General features: G+C 33.4%; 1 protein-coding gene across 1 annotated transcript in view; it reads left to right on the forward strand.

Moving 5' to 3' along the window:
• The window catches only part of LOC106468714 (hemicentin-1-like), a 76,091-nt gene that overhangs the window by 68,028 nt on the left and 3,091 nt on the right, over window positions 1–4,972 (forward strand). The gene's annotated exons all lie outside the window — the stretch shown is intronic.

Here is a 4,972-nt window from a genome sequence, read left to right on the forward strand (position 1 = left end):
ACAACTGCTGTAATTTCTCTTCTCGTTCTTCTTGTTTCTTTTCCTTTTCCTCCAACAACTGCTGTAATTTCTCTTCTCGTTCTTCTTGTTTCTTTTCTTTTTCCTCCAACCACTGCTGTAATTTATCTTCTTTTTCTTCTTGTTTCTTTTGTTTTTCCTCCAACAACTGCTGTAATCTCTCTTGTTTATTTTGCTTTTCTAGCTGTCATTGTTGTAGGTTTTCTTGTAACCGCTGTTGTCTTTCTTCTTGTTTCTTTTCTTTTTCCTCCAATCACTGCTGTAATTTCTCTTCTCGTTCTTCTTGTTTCTTTTCTTTTTCCTCCAACCACTGCTGTAATTTCTCTTCTCGTTCTTCTTGTTTCTTTTCTTTTTCCTCCAACAACTGCTGCAATTTCCCTTCTTGTTTCTTTTCTTTTCCTCCAACAACTGCTGTAATCTTTCTTCTTGTTTAATTTCTCGTTCTTCTTGTTTCTTTTCTCGTTCTTCTTGTTTATTTTGCTGTTCTTGTATTGCTGCCATCAAGTCTGCTAAGCTGTAGTTTGATTTTTCGCCTCTCGTTTCCATCTTCTTTTTTTTGTCCCACTCTCTGACACCAATTTGTTACGTCTCCGTTCGTTAATTAATTTTCCGTAAAAATTCTTTCCGAAGAAACTTTACCGATACAAGTCCTTTCTTAAATAAAACTGGTTTATTCTTTCTGAATACAACTTTGCGATACACTTAATTTCAACAGTCGCGCTATAACAAACGCTATAATTCACAACAAACGTCTCACGTGCTCAACAATATTCTCTCTCCGCATTTCAATTACACATTGTCTACCGCCTTCCCATCGTTTCTTGGCTGGTCTTATATATATATACAAGACTACCCCAATCTAGTAGTCTCCCGACAATTCACCAAGGTTCGAGAAGGACGTGGCGTGATACTAGTCACATGAACTCGCTGACGCAACATTATCTTATTTCTTCCTATGCTAAATTCAGTAGCCTAATATTGTTAGTTAAGTAGTTAAGCCTAATATTTGTTAGGCTTAACTTGCTACTGAACTCACAAATTCTACTGTTTTTCAATTACCTCATTTTTTACCAGTACGTCACTCAATCGATTCTTTTTGAGCTTGTTAATTTATTTCAACTGAAATATTTAAACAGTTACATTAAGCTTAATGACTGGGTTATTTCGTCCTCTTACATTTACTAATATAACTGTATCTTAATGAAATAAAAGCTATAATAATTTTTGTGTTTATTGTCTTCCTGCTCTATATTTATTATTACTGATATATTTTTACATTTCCATGAAATAGTTGGCGATTTTCTTTTTTAATACGTTTAAAAGGCTTACTCATAAATTTGTATTTTATATATCGTCTTCGTATAATGTAAATTATTCTGTTTCCTTCGGTTTCTGTGTTTTGTTGTTATGCTTATAGATCACCTAAGGATATTATTAACGAATCACTAATATGTGTACACTAATACTTTAACTAATTAGTTTGTTTACACTAATACTGTAACTAATTAGTTTATGTCGTAGGCTTAGTCTTCTGATCTGCCGCCGTCTTCAGGAAAGCCAAGAGAAGAATTTCTTGTGGTGTAGCAATCAGGATTCAAGCCTGGATCACCCTGGTTACAGTTTGAATCAACTAGCTATTTGAGTTGTTTCCGGTTTTATTGATATTTATATTTGTTCAGTGTATTCACAGATATGTTTGATTTAAATTTTACACAAAGCTACTTGAGGACTATATGCGTTAACCCTCCCAATTTTGAAGTAATAGACTAGACGGAAAAAAGCTGTTAATATTAGGCTAGAAGAAATGAAGTTAGTCAACAAAATCCACCATCAACGTTAGGCTAGAAGAAATGTAGTTAGTCAACAGAATCCACCATCAACTTTAGGCTAGAAGAAATGTAGTTAGTCAACAGAATCCACCATCAACTTTAGGCTAGAAGAAATGTAGTTAGTCAACAGAATCCACCATCAACGTTAGGCTAGAAGAAATGTAGTTAGTCAACAGAATCCACCATCAACTTTAGGCTAGAAGAAATGTAGTTAGTCAACAGAATCCACCATCAACTTTAGGCTAGAAGAAATGTAGTTAGTCAACAGAATCCACCATCAACTTTAAGCTAGAAGAAATGTAGCTAGTCAACAGAACCCACCATCAACTTTGAGCCACTCTTTATCAACGAATATTGAGATTGACTGTAATATCATAACGCTCCCAGGGTTGAAAGGACCAGCATGTTTGGTGATGAGATTCGAAACCTTAGATTGCGAGTCGAACGTCGTATCTATCAAGGAATGCTAGGCTCATTCACAACTTATATTACAAATAAGAAACCTATCACCCGAGAAATCTTCATTGGCATCAAATTGGGATGTAAAATGAGGAGTATAATTAACATCCAAAACTCTTATAGCACCAACCAGTCTCCAATCATTAATCATTCCAAAATAAACGGCCATACAATGAAATGGAAAAATACAAGAATATTAAGATATGAACCTCACATAAGAAAAAAGAAGTCTTGTTTACTTTTCTAAGTGACAATTCACTCAATTAACCTGGTTTAGAAGTCAACAGTTTTGGATACCCCTTATGGACTTATTTATATTATTTCGGTAACACATTAGATTTGCAGTAGTCTTCATGCCATTTGCTTGAATTTTCATTATTACTTATAGTTTTCACGCACGGAATTATAACTACGCTTTCTTTCAGGCATTATGTGTTACATCGATAAATCTTGGTCTATTTAAAAAAGTTTTACACGGTCAGACAAACAAACTCACGTAGACGTAACTTTATTTCATAACACTACACGTAAAGTAAACACTAAAGTATAATAATGGTATATATAATAGTGTACAGAGTATGAAACAGTTATCAACGTCTAGTGTATGATACAGTTTTACAAGTTGAAACAAAAAACTAAAAAAAAAAACGAAGAATAAAATCCGTACTAAAAAAATAGCTAAAAGGTGTTTATGGCAATCTATGAAATTAACCGAAGCTAAATCATTGTAATGTAAAGAATGAAGGCAAATTTAGCTGAATATGCAGAAACGTCTGAATGCGTGTTCCCAAAGTGATAAACATATGGTTTCTAACGAACTGTGCATGCGTATTTTAGACTTAATTAAGTCGAGATAGCTCATAGCAGTTGTATTAAGTGTAATGTTAATCTTTTAGGCAATACTTAGGAAATACTTTACAAATAAAAAACTTGAGTCAAAATCGAAGGCAGCTGAATCAAATCGTCACTTGATGAAAACGACATTATACTATCATGTAGCATACTCGTTACATTAAGAAATCTGTATAAGCAAAAAACAGGTAAGGTGATTCTGGATGAAAAAGTCAACATGTAATCCGGACTCCTCGGACAAAGACCTTTCTAACGATATAAGATTTGTAGCGTTTGATCGAGAAAAGTTGTGCGAGACAAGCTGCGGACAGACAAACGCAAACGTATTATTTATATAAATACTTGTAATAAATCCTTTCTCTTAGGTTGATATTCTAGTGCTGTAACACTTAACAACATTTAATGAACAAACTTTCACAGACGAACTCTTCCAGAAAAACATCTTCTAGAGCAGTGGGCTTCACCTGTTTATATTCAGAGGACTTTTGACAGGAGCGAAGTTCCTGATCTAACCCGATAGTAATGCTTACCATGTGACGAAATAGATCTACGAAAACAACAGAGAATAATTTATATATCTTAAATCATATATAAAGATTAATTTGTCATTAAGGGCACTTCCAAAGCTCCTTGTGGATCCTCCACTGAGAACCTGTGCTGTAGAGTATCATATACCAGAAACAATAAACCTGAGAACTGATGTTATACAGGATGGTTGCTTATATACCAAATCTATTAGAGTTAAATGCTGATTTAGGACGCATAACTTCGGAAACTTAGTCTGTATTACGTTTCCTAATAGCCGCAATTTGGAATTTTAAAAAGTATTTTTAGGTAATCCTCTTAAATTACAGGTAGTTAAATGTAGTTAAAGTTAATAGAGACATAACATGATAGAACATCAACTAGGAAGCTTTAAAAAGTAGTTAAACGAGTTTTTGTTCCTGGCTGCGGTATCAGATGACATCAAAATTCGGAGACGTATTAACCTGTGAGGTTTAGTTTTCTTATAAAAATTACAAAACAAAAATTGATTGAAGTGCGTTAATATTGACTTATAAAATTTAATTTAAAACGAAAAACATGTTTGCCTAGGAATGACAAGATTTACAAACAATAATTTGGATAAATTATCCAACAGCTCTCCAGATATCGCGAGATTTATTTCTTTAAAATTAAAGTCTTTCTTCCCTGTTGCGCCCGTGGCTGTGCCCAATTTTATAACTTTCACATCAAAGAAAATTAATCAGAAAGCGATCAACAAGCAGATCCACGATCGGTTAAGAATGTACATAAAACGAACACGAGTAACGAATATGAAAGGACTTTAACATGGCTTATTTATATCTCCCTAAACATTTCATAATACAAATAGTTTGCGCTGATATATCTATGATATACTAACGTTTTGACAAATAAACCTACCAGGGTTATTCATTAGATTTTGAACTTTAAAGAGATTCCTTACCTTGAAATCAGGATTAAACTTAGATGTGTTATATATATAGTTCTTGATATATGGTCATGACTGGTTAATTGGCTCGGATCACTATTGCTCTCCAAGTATGTAGTTTTAAGTAATGACATACTTCGCTTTTGAGTTTTCTTCAACCATTTGAGGCATTATGTAGACAATTTTAAATTAATAGCTTAGTATATAGATTTAGGAGAAGTTAAACTTTCTGAACCCTGCGAGATATTATTGGATTTATGGCCGAAGGGCACCTAACTGATTAATCTATGTATTCTAATCAGTTTTCATTTTCTTGTGGATTGATTTTCCATGTTATGTACTAAATAGTATGTTTGTTGGA

Source organism: Limulus polyphemus, unplaced genomic scaffold (assembly GCF_000517525.1).
Source record: "Limulus polyphemus unplaced genomic scaffold, Limulus_polyphemus-2.1.2 Scaffold3130, whole genome shotgun sequence".
In the NCBI taxonomy this organism is placed as follows: Eukaryota; Metazoa; Arthropoda; class Merostomata; order Xiphosura; family Limulidae; genus Limulus; species Limulus polyphemus.